Here is an 18834-nt window from a genome sequence, read left to right on the forward strand (position 1 = left end):
ACATTGACTAACTCAAACTTATTTTTAATTAAGAAAAAATCAAACAGGTAGAGATTGTTACAAGATTTATGAAAGATTGATGAGGTTTTGGAACTTGTGAGAACATTACAGCCAGTTTACTTACTCCAACTGCCATTTCAAGATAGATTTAGAGGATTGATTTTGAGTTTTCATTTCGTGAGCCTGCTTATAATTTTAGAGAGCCCATAGAGTGATATCATTAAGAATGGCTAATAGCCTTATATTATGCAATTTTGTTGCTTCTTCGATGTAAGAAGTTATAACTTTAAATCTTTCAGTGCATATGGAAATTTTTACTACAAACCTTTGCTCTCAAAATGAGCTTTAATATTTGGGGAGTAGCTGTTGCACTACTCCAGAAAAGAATATTTGAAACTAATTTCAAGCTTCTAAGGATATGTTAATTGGCTAAGTACCTCACCCTACCAGAGGACTTAGGTCTTTGTTATGCACATTGGAGATAAAGCTTCAGCTGTGTTAATACAGAATTGTAGACTAGAGTCATGGAAGTATTTTAAAAAGAAACCTGGTGAAACATATCTTATTCTAAACAACAGTTAATGGGTTATTACAAAATACTGATATTTGGCCTATTACATATACAAATTTTTCAGGCAAAATTGATAATTTTACTCTTTGCATGCTTTTGTACTTCCTGTATATTTGTGCATACAACCCATAGGAAATGCGCTTACTGTATTTATAGGTGGTTCATCTAATGAAAAGGCTACATGTATGATTGGATCACTTGTTTATTCTCTTGAGTTTCTGTTGCTTCAGTACATTATTAAATTCCGTGCTTTAGCCACTGTTTTTAAATCAAGCTTTCAATTCATATACTGATAGCCAATGTTTGGCTTGTGGTTTACAATTGATTTCAATTACTTAATGCTTTATTAGAGACAAGTTTTCTACATGAAATCAGTGAGTGATGATTTCAGTATAAATTGTCTGACAACTCACTGCCCTTTCAGTGCTCTGGCTCAGACAACTATACAAAACCATAGAAAATGGCGATAGAGTTGATAGGAAAAGAGGAAGACTCCATTTGCTTACTTTAAATTCCCAGCCTCACCCTGCCACCTCAGGGATTTCTAGTACGACTAAATCTAGACAATATTTACAGGATTTGACATTTCTAATTAATGCTTATGTTTAGGTAAATAAAGTTTGTGAGGTGCTAGAGAAATGGCTTAGTGGTTAAGAGCACTAAGTACTGTTCCTTTATAGGATATTTAAGAACTCAAACTGGATTGCCTGGGCTCTTTAGCAAGGTAGCAATGATACCAGACAGACTATAGGCCTTACATAGGAACAATTAGTCAAAAAAATCTCATTCTTTATATATCCAAAACAATAATGCTGGAGACAATAATTTGGTATACAAGTCAATTTATAAATACAAGTGCTCAGTGTCCTCAATTTAATCCTTGAGGATTTACCTTAATAAATAATATCTTTACTATATCTTTATAAATAAAAAGGGGGAGTTATCCCTGTATGCTAAATAATGCTCCTTTTATTTCAGTTTTAAAATTTGGATGCCAAAGTTTATGGCACCCTACAACTAGGCATACTTCTGCCTAGGTGAAATAGAGAGATCCACATAGTGACATGATCCTGTCCAGATATTTTATATGGGGAAGAGGGAATGTTTGTGTTTTTTCTACAGGATGCTACAAGAGTGTGCCAGCTGCCTGAGTGGTTGCTGAGACTTGCTGATCCTGGTTACATGAAGATTCAGCTCTCGTGGTTCGGGTCCTTGGAGTCATCCCTCTGCCCTGAGAGGAAGATGAAAGATTCCCCTTCATCCTTTGTCATCACAGAGATTTTGCCGTTACTGCAGTCAGTGTTACCGCTGCGTGTGTCCCGTCCCACTATGGCCCACTCTCTGACCCTCTGTGCACTGCTGCTTTCTGGAGAAGACTGGACTCCAGCCGTTGCTGCCCCCTTCATTCCCTGGTGACTCTTGCTGCCTTAACTGGTCATTTTACAGACTGTAGCTTCACAGGAATGCCACCTGCGTAAAGCTGCTGTGGACTGGGGAACTCTGCCCTGGTTGTACAGATCTCAGAAATGGTTCCATTGTCTGCTGGTTGTTCCAGAGAAAAATGACTGATCCTGAACTGTCCTGGAAAAGACCTTGACACTTTCACTGCTATTGTAGCAGCCATTACTGCTGCAGACATTGTGTCTGCAGTGTCTGGAGTTGTCCTCCCCCAATCTATTGTTAGACAAGCACAGTGGGTAAACTTTCTGGAGTAGTTACTAACAATTGGGAATTCTAAATTCTATTATAGGAGTGGCTTGACTACGGCCCTTGGTGGTAACAGCTGAGATGAACCAGATGAGGTGCCCGCTACTTATCAGGAGTGACTCTGTTTGGTGCAGCCCTATGCTGTGGATTAGTGTTCATGCTATGGTTGGTTTGCAAACTCAGATCTCAACAGACCAGTCACTGATCAGCCTCTCCTACAGCTTCTATGTCACCTTTACTAGCACATCTAGAGCATTGGGGCAGGAGTGGGTGGGTGGGTAGGGGAGAACCCACATAGAGACAAAGGGGAAAGCAGATGGGATGGCGGTGGTTATGGAGGGACAAATTGTAGGTCAAAGTTTTTGTGGCTGAGTTGGTGTTCCAATCGCTCCACTAGAAGTCTTGCCTGGTTATAGGAGATGGCTGGTTCAGGCTTTGCATCCCCTGTTACTTGGAATCTTAGCTATGGTCACCCTAATAGATTCCTGACAGTTTCCACTACACTTGGTTTTTATTTTGCCCCTGAATGGATCCCCAGTTCCAGTTGTCTCTCCTAATACTCTCTCCCTCTATACTTTTCCCACCTGATCCCTCTTGTTGCCATGCCCCCAAGTCTACCTACAATATTTATTCTAGTAGTATTTCACAGGGAAATCCAGGCATCCTTTCACCTGCCACTCCTGGAGCCCCTCTTGTTACTTAGCTTCTGTGGGTCTGTAGATTACAGCATGGTTATTCTTTACATTGTAGTTACTATTCACTTGAGTGCATACCATGTTTGTCTTTCATGGTCTGGGGTACCTCACTCATGATGATATTTTCTAGCTCCATCCATTTGCCTGCAAATTTTGTGATGTCACTGTTTCTCATAGCTGAGTAATATAAAATTGCATAAATGTACCACTACATTAAATCCAATCTTTGGTTGAAGGATATCTAAGTAATTTTCAGTTTCTGGCTATTATGTCTAGATCTGCTAGGAACGTAGTTGAGCAAGTTTTATAAGATGGTGGAATATCTTTTGCATATATGCCCAGATATAGCTGGGACTTGTTGATCACGTCCCAATTTTCTGAGAAACAGACATTGATTTTCAAAGTGTCTGTACAAGTTTGTACTTTCGTGGAGGAGTATTCTTGTTCCACATCATCATGAGCATGAGCTGTCACTTATGTTTTGGATCTTCGCCATTCTGACAGCTGTAACATGGAACTCAGAGTCTTCTGGTTTGAATTGCCCCATAGCTAAGAATATTGAATATTTCTTCAAGTTCTTCTTGGCCATTTGTGATTCTTCTCTTGAGAAGTCTCTATCTATATATGTACCCCATTTTAATTAATGCTGTGTATATTTTCTTAACTTGAAAGGAGGACAAACACAGATGCAGGTTTCCAACTCAAATTACAAACTGATGATTTGGTTTAATATGGATGCACATATGAAAGAATCCATGCATACACCCAGTAAGTAAAATTTTAAAACTTTGACTATAAAGACAACTGCTAATGCAGGAATAAAAGAGGAAAAAAAGAAGTTATTTTAAAATGAGAGGGAAGGTCATATATTGAATGATATTATTCATATGAGAAGCTGATTACTTAAGGATATTCAAGATATTAAAAATACAGAAGATATTAATACCATGGGATCTTATGAAAAATATAGGAGTTATGAGAAGTAAGGACTAAGTCAATAGTGTGTGTGTGTGTGTGTATGTATGTGTGTGTGTGTATGTATGTGTGTGTGTGTGTGTGTGTGTGTGTGTGTGTGTAGCTGTTTGTGTCTGAATGAACCTGGGTAGCATGTGCATATGGAGGGCTATTGATTGATGTTGGGATTTTTCCTTGATCATTCATACCTTGCTTATTGAGGAAGATTCTCAAAAGCAAATCCCACTTCTAGTCTAGCTAGCCAGTTTGCCCAGAGACTCCTCTGTATCCAGGGATTGTGTGCCGCCATACAGGTCCTGGTTTTATGAGGACTTTGGGGATTAAACTCCAAGTCTTCATGGTTGCTTGGCAATCACTTTAACTAATTTACTGAGTTGTCTTCCCAACCCACAACTAGTAATTGCTTAAGACGAGAGGGCAGGCCAACTCAATTGCAAACACGAGAGCTGTTTGTGAGTGTCAGTGACTAGTCACAGTAGTGGAAAACTTTGGCATTGTTAGCAAATGAACACCTGCTTCACAAGGTGTAGAATCTTTTCAGGCAAAGCAAACGGTTTACCAAATGGGCCTTCTGGAAACTTTTACATTATAGAGGTAGCATTTTACAAATATGCTTACCCTTTGACAAGCTGTGTGCTCATCTCACATTTACAACTGTCTTTACAATTACCTTTACATTTAAACTGCCCTTATATTTCTCCTTTCCTTTGCCCCTCTGTCTGCATACATGGGTCAACCAAAGTTTAATATTCAGCCATGGAGAAGTAAAAATGCTTCTGGAATAACTGTTGAGATTTCAGAGAGTACAAGTTCACACTCTGTAGAATAAAACAGTCAGATTTCCCAAGGGAGATAAGAAAAGAGAACTTTATAAGAACTTAAAGAAGAAAGCCTGCTCCAGAGGACATAGAATCAAGGTCTACAACCATTCCCTCCACCAGTCTATCACTGTAGAATTCCAAACATACCTTGTTGTGGTATGTACTTTGAGAAGCTCCATGACTTTGCCCTTGATGGCCACAGATGGCTCTGAGAGTTATCATCATAGGGGGCTGAAGTGATAGCTCAACTTTAGAGCACCTGCTGCTCTTGGATGGGACTTGGATTTGGTTGCTAGCACCCACATGGTGGCTCATAATAGTCAGTAACTCCATTTCTGAGGATTATTTCCCTCTTTAGGCCTCCATGGGTACTGCACACACATGGTACTTAGCCACACATTCAGGCAAATCACATATACATAAATAAAATTAAGTAAATCTTTGAACAAAAAGGAAAGCATATTTTAGAACAAGACTCTTTGAGACTCAAATGGAGATTTAACTCTGAAAAACAACTGAGGATAGTAGATAGCTGGTAGCATGTAGGTAGCACATGTAACTTGGTAGAACTGTAACAAGCATCAGGGTTAGCATGTTTGTTTGCTCATTTTTTTTCTTTTTTTCTGCTGCCAATGAAACAATGCTAAACACAGCTCAGGTTACTATTTTAAAGATGTTACTTGGGCTTAATATCTCTTCCAAGAATGATGTATCCAAGACAAGACCATGGATTTGTGGAGTGCTAGCAGCACAGGAGAACATGTGAGGCATAGTAGACCTAGGCTTTTATAACACAGTCACTCAAAATAACTTTCTTTAATTAGATGCCTGAATTGATCCATTCAAAGGGCAGAACCCCCATGTAATGACCTCTCCCCAATCTGACCTGCTAACCCATGATCTCTCTTACCAATTCATGATATAGATTAAGTTTCCATATCAGATATAAAAGGGACAAATCCTGTTGAAGCATGAGCAGTCAGTGTGTTCACCAGTGCTCCTGTCTAACAAAGTCTGCTTAAGTCTAAACTGAAGAGTTTCAGATTAACTTCACTGGCAGAAAAATCTCAAAACAGCCTAATATTGACTTTGTAGCATGGTTATTAGTGTTCATTCTGTATGCAGATCTACAATGAAAAGGAAAAAGCTGAGTAAAGAAAAACACAAAATGTACCATCTAAGGAGAAAAGAAGAATCAAGAAGAAGAATTCAGTTAAGTCCTGAGTTCAGAAAGATAAACAGGTTAAAGAACAGTCTGATATCAAATGATATAAAGGAACTGGTGACCTTGGGGAAAGATCCCACCAGGTGAGCTCCCAATTTCTGAAATTAAAACAGTTCAAATCCAAGAATGGTGATATTCCTTTAGTAGCAGCACTCTGGAGACAAGACAAAGGAAAGCAGATCTCTGATTTGGAGGCTAACCTGATCTACAGATTGAGTTTCAGGACAACCAAGCTTTGGCAGTGAAGAAAACCATTGAACACAGAAAGCTGCCCCACCTGGGGATCTACCCCATATACAGACACCAAACATAGCCACTATTGCCATGCCAAGAAGTGCTTGCTGACAGGAGCCTGATATAGCTGTCTCCTGAGAGGCTCTGCCAGAGCCTGACAAATACAGAGGCAGGTGCTCAGCCACTGCACTGAGCACCGGGTCCCCAATAGAGGAGTTAGAGAAACGACTGAAGGAGCTGAAGGGGTTTGCAACCTTTAAGAAGAACAACAGTATTAACCAACTAGAATCCCCAGAGCTCCCAGGGACTAAACCACCAACCAAAGAGTATACATGGTGGGGACCCATGGCTCCAGCCACATATGTAGCAGAGGATGACCGTGTCAGGAATCAATAGGAGGAGAGGCCCTTGGTCCTGTGAAGACTAGATGCCCCAGTGTAGGGGAATTCCAGGGAGGGGAGGGGGGAAGCAGTAGGTGGGTGGGTGTGGGAGCACCCTCATGGAAGCAGGGGGAAAGAGGATGGTATATGGTTTTCCAGAGGGGAAACTGGGAAAGAGATAACATTTGAAATGTAAATAAATGAAATATCCAATAACAAAAAAATGCTGATAAGATATAATTAAAAAAGGGGGCCATGTTCTAGCCGCAGAAAGCAGGGGAATGTGTCATCTTTGGCTATGAGGTTCTGGCTTTAGAGCTAAGGATAGGGGAAAGGGTTATGGAATCTCCCTCTGCAACTAAGCAACTCCACTGCAGGAGACAGTTGTGCAGCTGACCCTGTGTAGAGGCTTGGAAGGTCATTGTGTGAAGCTATGGAGGTGAAGCCTGAATTGCCTTGGAATCACCAACATGGTGGAGACAACACAGCCATGAGACACCTGCCCAATAAAGCTGCTAATGGAATGAAAACAACTGGAAGAGAGAGGTATGTTTAGGTCAACAAAGCAGAAAGCAGCTGGAGACTTGAACTGCATTTTAACATGACAGAAGTTAGAGTTTGACTGGCCTCTCTCTCTCTCTCTCTCTCTCTCTCTCTCTCTCTCTGTTTTGGTTTAAGTATCTCCTTGCTATGCTCCTTTTCCTCCATTTTGAAAGAGTAATAATATATCCTGTGCCATCCTATATTAGAATTATGTGTGATCTGATTTTCAGTTTGATTTTACAGGGGATGATTAGAAGAGACTTTGGACTTTTAAACACGTTTAAAACTTTTATAGACTATGAGGACTTTTGAAATTGAACTGAATGCAATTTTACATTATAATATGGCTACAAGTCTATGGGAGCCAAGGAGTGAAATGTGGCAGTTTGAATAGAAATAACCCCTATAGACTCAAGTGTTTGAATGCTTCTAAGTGTTGAGTGGTTTTGTTAGGAAGTGTGGTCTCGGAGGTGGCATGGCTTTGGACGAGGTGTGGCTTTCTTGGAGGAAGTCTGTTAGTTACTCTGGGGAGGATTTTTAGTTCTGAGACGCTCATGCTATACTTAGAGTGGCATTCACTTCTGCTGCTTGCAGATGAGGATGCAGGACCCTCAGCTACTTCTCTAGGACCATGTCTGCCTGCATACCAGCATGCTTCCCACCACGAAGACAATGGACTAAACCTTTGAAAGTGTAAGCCAGCCCTAATTATTTGTTCTTCTTTATAAGAGTTTCTGCGATCATGCTGCCTCTTCACAGTGAAAGACAATGAGGTACACAGGGTATCTTGAATTAATGCTGTCATCACTCCCACCAAAAATCTTGTCTCCATTTTGTAAACCACTTTGATGTCTGCAACCCCAGACAGATGCTGGTAGACTGCCAAAAGCTCAAGCTCAGGAGTTCCCTTTGCATTGATGGGTCAAGAGCTGATATTCCTCTATGGGAAATCAGCACAACGGTGACTACACTTTCTACAACTTCCATGTGGACCTTCTATTCGCTTCTGCCACAATCAGAAAACTGTAATTGCCTTTATGTGGGGTATGGGAAATAAAATACCATTTACAAGGATATGAATGATGGAGAAAGACAATACGTGTAGTTTGTGGCAAATTTCAGTATGAAGATCACGATGGAGGGCACTGGGATTTTTTTTTTTATTAGAGAGATTTTTTCACAATTTATTTAAATTAAGATAATGTACAACTTACTTTTCCAATAAAATGAACTACAGATTCACATTAAAAAAAATCCCAAATACGGCCAAAACAATATGGCCCAAAAACAAGAAGGTATTGTTTCTCAGCCCTAGTGAAGAAACCTTGTCTAACACTGAGATTCGAAATTATATTTTACATATAGTCAAGATAAAATTTTTTAAGTATTACTCCAGGCACTGAACACATATTTGATTTTACTATGCTCTTTTTGCAATAAAAATAAAAATAAAAATAATGATAATGCTTATTGAGAATTTACTATATTCTAAGCAAGCTTATACATTTATTTCACACAGAGACATATGTCTGATTGCACAAAATAATAATTGTTTCCCATATTTTCCAGCAGGAAACAGGTGCAGTGAAGTCAATCCTCAGTAACTGGAGAATTGAGTAAGAATTCAGGGCTGGGCTGGAGAGATAGCTCATCAGTTAAGAGAACTGGCTGCTCTTCAAGAGGTCGTGAGTTCAATTTTCAGCAACCTCATGATGGCTCACAACCATCTGTAATGGGATCCAATGTCCTCTTCTGGAATGTCTGAAGACACCAACAGTGTATACATAAAATAAATAATAACCTTAAAAAAGAATTCATGGTCACATGTTCTACCTATGTCACACAGCGAACATGTACTAACTTTAATTTTCCCGTAATTAAAAACATTCTTATCCAAACAAACACTTCATCTGATACAAGTTATTTTATCTTAAAAATGGAGATTGTTAATGTCCCAAATATTTAAAAATATTAAGTTCCATCTTTTTTTTTTAATTTTTATTTATTTTTTTCCATCTTTATTAACTTGAGTATTTCTTATTTACATTTCGATTGTTATTCCCCTTCCCGGTTTCACGGCCAACATCCCCCTAACCCCCCTTCCCCTTTTATATGGGTGTACCCCTCCGCATCCTCCCCCATTACCGCCCTCCCCCCAACAAACACGTTCACTGGGGGTTCAGTCCTGGCAGGACCAAGGGCTTCCCCTTCCACTGGTACCCTTACTAGGCTATTCATTGCTACCTATGAGGATGGAGCCCAGGGTCAGTCCATGTATAGTCTTTGGATAGTGGCTTAGTCCTGGAAGCTCTGGTTGGTTGGCATTGTTGTTCATATGGGGTCTCAAGTCCTTTCAAGCTCTTTCAGTCCTTTCTAAGATTCCTTCAACAGGGGTCCCGTTCTCAGTTCAGTGGTTTGCTGCTGGCATTCACCTATGTATTTGCTGTATTCTGGCTATGTCTCTCAGGAGAGATCTACATCCGGTTCCTGTTGACCTACACTTCTTTGCTTCATCCATCTTATCTAATTGGGTGGCTGTATATGTATGGGCCACATGTGGGGCAGGCTCTGAATGGGTGTTCCTTCAGCCTCTGTTCTAAACTTTGCCTCCCGATTCCCTCCCAAGGGTATTCTTGTTCCCCTTTTAAAGAAGGAGTGAAGCATTCGCATTTTGGTCATCCTTTTTGAGTTTCATTTGTCATAGGCATCTAGGGTAATTCAAGCATTTGGGCTAATAGCCACTTATCAATGAGTGCATACCATGTGTGTTTTCCTGTGATTGGGTTATCTCACTCAGGATGATATTTTCCAGTTCCATCCATTTGCCTATAAATTTCATAAAGTCATTGTTTTTGATAGCTGAGTAATATTCCACTGTGTAGATGTACCATATTTTCTGTATCCATTCCTCTGTTGAAGGGCATCTGGGTTCTTTCCAGCTTCTGGCTATTATAAATAAGGTTGCTATGAACATAGTAGAGCATGTGTTTTTGTTATATGTTGGGGCATCTTTTGGGTATATGCCCAAGAGAGGTATAGCTGGGTCCTCAGGTAGTACAATGTCCAGTTTTCTGAAGAATCTCCAAACTGATTTCCAGAATGGTTGTACCAGTCTGCAATGCCACCAACAATGGAGGAGTGTTCTTCTTTCTCCACATCCTCGCCAGCAGTTGCTGTCACCTGTGCTTTTGATCTTAGCCATTCTCACTGGTGTGAGGTGAAATCTCAGGGTTGTTTTGATTTGCATTTCCCTTATGACTAAAGATGTTGAACATTTCTTTAGGTGTTTCTCCGCCATTCGGCATTCCTCAGCTGTGAATTCTTTGTTTAGCTCTGAACTCCATTTTTAATAGGGTTATTTGTCTCCCTGTGGTCTAACTTCTTGAGTTCTTTGTATATTTTGGATATAAGCCCTCTATCAGTTGTAGGATTGGTAAAGATCTTTTCCCAATCTGTTGGTTGCCATGTTGTCCTAACAACAGTGTCCTTTGCCTTACAGTAGCGTTGCAGTTTTATGAGATCCCATTTGTTGATTCTTGATCTTAGAGCATAAGCCATTGGTGTTTTTTTCAGTGTTTTGTTCAGGAAATTTTCTCCAGTTCCCATGTGTTCGAGATTCTTCCCTGCTTTTTCTTCCATAATTATGAATTTGTGGAAATGCATCTGTTTTCAGTTTCATCTCTACACTACCTGAAATAGTCTTGGTTAGGCAATTTGGCAAATATGAAATGTATTCAGATTTCTCTTCTTTGAAATCCCATTGGCCCTATTAGGATGCAGGAAAGCAGTGACTGCTTTCCTTTCTTCTGGATCACATTGTCTCTCTATCTGATTCAATGATAAGTAAATTGATATCAATCCACCATTTTGAGGTTGCTGAAGTTTCCCATGCTTTTCTATGAAGAAGCATTGAGGACTTCATCTTTAACATGTACTTTTGGATGTGAAGGGAATCTGACTGTGAGATCTGTTATGCCATTGATCCCCAGGGTTAATTCAGCTGATCTGGCTGCCTACGTATATTTCCTTTCCACTCATCCATTGCAGGAACCCTGCCTAGGAATGGTGTTATTCCCAGGGAACTGGTTCTTTCAATATCAAAGTAAAACCTTCCCACTCAGACCTACCTACAGGCCAACCAATATAAACAATTTCTCATTGAGCCTCTTCTCCAGATTATTCTACAATGCATCAAATTGACAATTACTTAATAGCCATGGTGCCAGTATAAGCTACATAGGTATGTTCCAGGCCATCCTGGATACATAGGAAGACCCTGTCACAATCCAACCAAAAGGAAAAAAAGAAAAGAAATGAGAATACTAAGAAAGGGGAATGATTTGGGTCAAATTTATTCCTTTCCCAAGAAGTAACACCCTTTGACTCTGAGAGAATTACAGCTGAATACTGAGAATTGGTACTTTTATAAATGACTCCATGTATTTTCCAAATTTAGATACATATCACTCACCAAATTACTGATGGACTAAATATTATAGGAACTGGCTTTGGGGAAATTATGCCCATCAATAAGAGGGAAATGAACATAATATCACAGTTTTACCCACCATTCCACAGAGCTCAGTGGATCTGAGCAGCACAACAACACGAGACACAGTGCCCTCCACCTGACCTAAGACCCACAGCCTTTCCTGCCAACTTCTTGTCTACCTGCTAGCAAGACCACCTAATTAGTAAATTCTTACAAATGCATTACTACCATCAGCTTTTTGGTTTTGTGTTTCTCACAGGCAGATACATATTTGAATAAGGGTCCCTTTGTTGTTTTTCTTTTTTAATGAAGAAGACTTAGTTCATCTCCGTTCAGAATTTTAACACGCTCAAAGCCTAGGAAGTACAGTACATAAGCCTAGAGGACCTTTTGAGATCTTATAATAAAATATAACTTATCATTAAAACAAATACCACAGGGAAATTTTAATAAAAGAAATAAAATGAATAGGTTAATCACAGACTCACTCAATGCAAAACTCATAATGCATTCAAATCATTAACTTTGTGCTCATATATACAGGACATCCTACTGAATATGAAGTAGTTTCCCTACTTCATATTCATATGAAGATAAAGATACTGTTTATTTCTGGAATGTTCATAGGAGAGAGAACTTCACACAAGTCTAACCTCTGGCTAGTAAAGAGCTTTTCTTTTGGGCTGATGGGCTGCATGCTGGCTTCCTAATTTGGCTGACATTGGTATCCCCATGTCTTCATACTGACCTTGGCTGAATTTTTTTTTACCATCACTCTCTCCATTGCTGCCTGCTGAAGTCTCTACACCAGATAGACATGAAGCTCCATAAGCAGGAACTTAATCCACCTTCAACTCACCTCTCCATCCCCTATTCATTTCAGCAGCTGGAGCAGATGCTGTGGGCTTGGACTATCACTTGGTGCTTGAGTGCTGCCTCATGCACAAGGAGCCTAGCATTCAATCCAAGAATGGGAGGGTGCAACTTTATATGTATGCATGCAGTTTTTTGAGATAGGATTATTTGGTGTGATTTGGCTGTCCTGGAACTTACTCAGTAGACCCTTGTGGCCTCAAGCTCATACACATGTACCTATTTCTGCCACCTGAATGCTGATATTAAAGGTCTATGGCACTACTGCTTTGTTGCAAGATATTTGATCATTAAGCAAATCTGGAGATTATATGATTTACTGAAAAAAAGTTTCTAGCTGTGGTGTGGCTCAGTGCTTAGCATACACCTTTAATTCCTCTGTCTGGAATATGGACACACCCTTAGCACCTAACTTTAATCCCAAACAATGAAGGCAAAGACAGTTTGTAGAAAGAAGCACTTGAGTTGGAAATTGATATTTAATTGAGTGACAGACAAAGTAATTAATAAGACCAAGATTTGACTGAGTAAGATATGCACAGCAATCAGAAGAGAGGAGTAGGAAGCTTCTTAAGAGCGCAGTGCAGAGAGAAAAAGGGAAGAGAGAGCTGTTTTACCAGGAGAGTTTTATGGAGAGACGGGCAGAAGAGAGAATAAGATAGATAGGTAAAGACAGGATGAGCACAGTCTAGAAGCTTTGAGAAGGACTAGGCCAAGGTTAGCAAATGCAGGCAGTAAGTCTTGGAGATGACAGTTAAATGACTTAATGACTTCAGGCAAATAAAGTATAGCTTTACCCTGCTTGGGTAAATAATAGGGCCTTTTCAATATTGGGCAGAAAAATATAGCCCAAAACAAACTGTGAAGAGCTGGTAATTAAGAATGAAAATCTATTTTGATTTCTCCCCTTACAATTTGTATACCTTTGACCTCCTTTCACTGTCTGATTGCTCTGGCTAGGACTTCGAGTATTATAGTGAATAAGTAGGGAGAGAGTGGGCAGTCTTGTCTAGTCGCTGATTTTAGTGGGATTGCTTCAAGTTTCTCTCCATTTAGTTTGATGTTAGCTACTGGTTTGCTGTATATGGCTTTTACTATGTTTAGCTATGGGCCCTGAATTCCTGATCTTTCCAGGACTTTTATCATGAAGGAGTGTTGAATTTTGTCAAATGCTTTCTCAGCATCTAATGAAATGATCATGTGGTTTTTATCTTTCAGTCTGTTTGTATTGAAAAGCTCTCAGAGAGAACTTTCCCTCGGGAAGGAGACCCTCCAGCCCAATGACCAGATCGAGACCACAGGATGCAATCAGCAAGAGGATTTGGTTTATTGTCAGGATACATAGGCACCTGTGGGCACTTCAGTCAACTCGGGGGACTGGCGCGCCCAGCAGAACCAAGGATGGGTTTTTTATAGGGTTCTGGGGAGCAGAAGCAAGCATACAGAAGCAGATGCATGGTTACAGGGATATAATTGGTGAATTCTAATGAGGCGAGGGTTCAGCCCGGGGGCAAGTTCCCTAGCCGCCTTCCAGGAACATAACTGCTGACTCGGCCCCCCACCAGGGTGTGGGACCTCTCCTGGGGCTTTCCACATTCCTCTTTTTCATTGTCAGGTGCCTAACCACAATCCTCCTGTCGCCAGGTGCTCAACCACTCACATCCTGCTTGGCAGCTGCTGTGTTCTCAGTGTTCTGACCTTTCCCTGAACCATTCATCTTAAGTACAGCCTTGCAAAATGGCGTTACTGCTGCTAAGCCAGGGTCTTTCAGTATAATGAATTATGTTGATGGTTTTCTGTATATTAAACCTTTCATTCCCCCATTTTTTTTTGCTAACTTTGAGTGGAATCTTTCACTCGACTTGGTTAAGAAATCTCTGTCTCCTGTTGTCTCAGCCTATGGTACTGCTCTGTCAGTACGAGAGTCTGAATGACTGAAAGTCTATCCCTCATGAACTGTACCAGCCTATTAAGGATACAGGCTCCAAAAAGGAGAATTAGGAGAAGAATAAGTAGGGGTCCCATCAGGGTAGTCAGGAGGGTAGCAAACCAAGGGGATCGGTTAAACCACCCCTCGAACCACCCTTGTTGGGAATCAAACAACTTTTGTCTCTGGGCCAAGCGTTCTCGAAGCTTAGCCATATTATCTCTTACTATTCCAGTATGGTCTGCATAGAAACAACACTCTTCTTTTAGAGCAGCACACAATCCACCCTCGCGGAGGAACAACATATCTAACCCCCGTCTGTTTTGGAGGACCACCTCAGACAACGATGTCAAGGATTTTTCTAATGCACTCACAGAATCTTCTATAGCTTTAAGATCTGCATTCATGGCTGCTTGTAGCTGACGGAAATGACCAGTTTCTATGAGTGCAGTGGTCCCGGTCCCTATACCCGCAGCCACTCCCCCCAAGGTGATTCCTCCTAGGAGTAAAGCTAAGGTCAGGGTGGCAGGCCCTCGTCGGAATCGAGTCTGTCTCTCGAAAACCGAGTATATATATTCAGGTTCATGGTAGGTGACTTTGGGCCAAATTTCTACTAATACACAATAGTCAGAGGATTGATTGAGGACTGTGGCCGAGATGCAGGGTGTTAGTCCGGTGTTGCAGGCCCAGTACGTGCCTCTTGGGGCTGTCAGGAAGTAGTTCCCAGTGGGAACCCTCTGAGTGGTGTTGCAGAGGGTCTGGTGTGTGTGGGGTACATTCCCCAAGCAGAGCCCTCGTCCTGAGACCTCGGGCAGAGTTAGTTTGTGGCTAGGGGTATTGGCACAGCTGTCCGGGGCAGTGGTCAGGTTGGTATAGTTTCCAATGACTGCCACCCCTTCATAATAGGGCGGGCCGGAAACGAGGCACAACCAGCACTCCTGAGTCCTAGAAGGGTCTGAATAATTGAGAGCCAGATATGCACCAGTCACCAAATTGAATAGTCAATCCCTGGTGCCTGGCGATGGGGAGGTCAGAATGGTGGAGCCCCCCGTCGTGTAAGAGGGGTTTGTAGGGGTGCTACCAGGGGCCTGAGTGACTTTAGGCAATGACGGGGGTTGGGCCTGTGATGGGAGCGAGGGAGGTCTCTGATCTTGTAGAACTAGGTTGGGTCCAATGGGTCGAGTGGCCAGGGGAGACACCTGTCTATTTAGAGAGAACAGGCCCACCGGGTCAGTCCCTGTGACATATAAGCGCAGGCCCCAAGATTTGGGCCCGTCCCAAGTCGCTCTCCTACCTGAGTCAGTGAAGTGGAGGACGAGGGGATTGCATTTCCCGCCCCGTTTACACGAGGTACAAGGAGAACGACCGTCTCGTTTCAGAGTTATCAGGTCCCAAGAGGAGGATGGCTTCCAATACGCATCCCCAGTGGTCTGGTCTCACATCCCCACTGGGCACAGTATCCACTCCCCGGCCCTCCACACTCCCGGCTCACTCTGTGTCCAGGGCAAACATAGATCTCCTTGCTGTGGGACGCCGGGCCACAACCATAGTAGGTAGTTGAGGGATGCCAATTATGGGTAGTGCCAGGCTCCCACTTGTAGTCCACCACATCACAAAGGTCAAAGTATAAGGGAGGGAAGACGTCGGCCAGTGTCCCCCTAACAGAGGTAGCATTTGCCATCCCTCCTGTCATGAGATTAGTGACTGTCCAGGTAATGTTATAAATGTGGTGGGGGCTTATTCCCCCACAGACTCCGGGCCACAAAAGGGCTAGGAGGAGCCACGTAGGAGCTTTAACTTTAAGGGGTTTGGGGTGTGCTGAACTTTCCATGTCTGGTGTGTAGTGTTGTGATTAGTCGATTCCTCAGACCGGGCTGCCTTGACGTGTGACACGTGGATCTAGGCCGCGATCCTCTCTACCTTTAGGGCTGTCGGGGTAGTCAGGAGGACGGTGTAGGGTCCTTTCCACCGTGACTGAGATTCTTAGTCTGATGTCTGCGCACCCACTTGGTGTCTCCAATCTGGAACGGGTGTGGCACCACCGGATGCTCAAGCTTGTCCTGGTAAGCAGCGGCCAGAGGTTTCCAGACGTCTCTCTGCACGATCTGTAGGGCCTGCAGATGGGCCTTCAGAGAAGGGCTCTCAGCAAAATCAGCAATGTTTGAATCAAAGAAATGGACAAATGGGGGTGGTGCTCCAGACATTATTTCAAAGGGAGTTAGACCATGGGGGCCCCGGGGTGTTCTGGGCCCGATATAGAACTAGGGGAAGGAGGGCCACCCAGTCCTTTGAGCCAGTTGCAAGCGTAAGTTTGAATAAAGTCTCCTTAATTGTTCTATTCATGCGTTCTACCTGACCTGAACTCTGGGGTCTATAGGCACAATGTAATTTCCAATCAATCCCCAGTAATTTGGCCACCAACTGACTTACTTGGAAGATGAAAGCGGGTCCGTTGTCCGACCCCAACGCTTGAGGCATGCCATACCTGGGAAAGATTTCTTCGAGGACCATCTTTGCAGTCTCGTGCTTTGTGGGGAAGGCTTCGACCCATCCTGAGAAGGTGTCTACAAACACTAGAAGATACTTGTATCCATACATACCTGGTTTAATTTCAGTAAAATCAATTTCCCAATGGATGCTGGGGCGGTGTCCCCTAGGACGAACTCCTTGTCCAATCATGGTCCTTCCAGGGTTAACCTGAGCGCATGCTTTGCAACCCTCAGTCACTTTTTGTATTGCTTTGTCCCGATTCAAAAAACACAGGTTTATCTCTTCTCGATCTAGTAAGGTTTTCATCTTCTTAAACCCCAAATGGGTCAATTTATGTAGAAAGGAGATCAATTCAAAAGTCATATTTATTGGCATAACTCTCTTTCCTTTGAAGACCCACTGTTTTAGTTGAGGATAGTAGGTGGCCCCCATTTTTAATAGGAGCCCTATGTCCTCATGGGTATAAACCCAACTGGTTTGTCCCACCAGTGGGGACGTGGGTTGGTCTGGGCTATTTAAGGACAGAATTTGTTTGCTCATGGCCGCTTCTTGCGCCATGGCATCGGCCAGCCGGTTTCCTCGTGCCTCTGGGTTGTGCCCTTTCTAGTGTCCTGGACAATGCATAATACTCAGTCTTTTGGGCAAGAATAGGGCTTCAAAGAGGGCCAGAATTTCAGCCTTATTTTTGATATCCTTACCCTCAGATGTGAGCAGCCTCCGCCTCCAGTAGATCTCCCCGTGGATGTGTGCCATGGCAAAGGCGTAACGGCTGTCTGTATACACATTTAGCCTCTTACCTTTTGCCATCTTGAGTGCCTGAGTCAAGGCGATGAGTTCAGCCCATTGTGTGGAGGTACCAGCAGGCAGGGCTCTTGCCCAAATCACTTTGTCCTCCATAGTGACCGTGGCTCCAGCCTTTCGCTCCCCATCTGCCAAGAAGCTGCTGCCATCCGTGTACCATGTGTGGTCAGCATTCTGAAGAGGCTGTTCCGATAGGTCCGGCCTGGTTCCATGTACTTCTGTGAGGATTTGTAGGCAATCATGCTGTTCTGCCTCCTCTGGTAGAGGAAGCAAGGTGGCAGGATTGAGAACAACTACGGGCCCAAACTGAACTCGCTCTGCATCCAGTAACAAGGCTTGATAGTGGGTCATGCAGGAATTAGAGAGCCAGCGGTCCGGGGGCTGCTTTATCAAGGCCTCCACTGCATGGGGTGCCAGGATGGTGAGTGGCTGTTCCAAGGTCAATTTTCCAGCGTCTTTGCCATCCTCAGGCACGGTGGCCAGCTGGAGGCCACAGGGTCCAATTTCTTAGACAGGTAGGCTATAGGGTGCTTCCAGGGTCCCAACCTTTGTGTTAGGACCCCTTTAGTATACCCCTGTTTCCCGTCTACGAACAGTTCAAAGGGTTTGGTAATATCAGGGAGACCCAAGGCAGGGGAGGACAATAAGGCCTGTTTGATGTTATCAAATGCTTTTTGTTGCTCTGGTCCCCACAGGAAGAGCACCCTCGGTTTAGTGAGGGGGTACAAAGGGGCTGCCATCTCAGCAAACCCAGGAATCCAGAGGCGGCAGAATCCCGCCGTCCCCAACAACTCGCTTAGCTGTCAGCCATTCTTGGGGGCAGGGATGCCGGCCACAGTCTGTTTCCTGGCCGGGGTCAGCCATCGCTGTCCATCCCGTAGCTGATATCCTAAATAAGTAACCTGGGTCTGGCAAATTTGAGCCTTTTTGGCAGAGGCTCGTTAGCCCAATCGTCCCAAAGTCTGTAAAAGGGATTCGGTTCCCTGGTGGCATGCAGTTTCAGAAGTGGCCGCTAGGAGGAGGTCATCTACGTACTGTAAGAGTATGAGGGTCGGGTGCTGAACTTGAAAGTCAGCTAAGTCCCGATGTAAGGCCTCATC

At 42.9% G+C, this 18834-nt stretch overlaps 1 long non-coding RNA gene across 4 annotated transcripts; it reads left to right on the plus strand.

Annotated features, from left to right (window-relative positions):
* Positions 1–285: 285 nt before the first annotated feature.
* Positions 286–9225, plus strand: LOC108350790 (uncharacterized). Of its 4 annotated transcripts, none has more exons than XR_010066307.1 (6): positions 286–2443; positions 3646–3741; positions 5895–6077; positions 6986–7154; positions 7746–7844; positions 8724–9225. It is a non-coding gene; the product is annotated as an uncharacterized LOC108350790 (long non-coding RNA). The 4 variants fall into 4 exon arrangements; XR_005504048.2 differs by having other exon boundaries at positions 8721–9223; XR_010066308.1 differs by having other exon boundaries at positions 2315–2373; positions 8721–9223.
* Positions 9226–18834: the final 9609 nt, after the last annotated feature.

This window comes from Rattus norvegicus, chromosome 4 (genome assembly GCF_036323735.1).
Source record: "Rattus norvegicus strain BN/NHsdMcwi chromosome 4, GRCr8, whole genome shotgun sequence".
Classification (NCBI taxonomy): domain Eukaryota; kingdom Metazoa; phylum Chordata; class Mammalia; order Rodentia; family Muridae; genus Rattus; species Rattus norvegicus.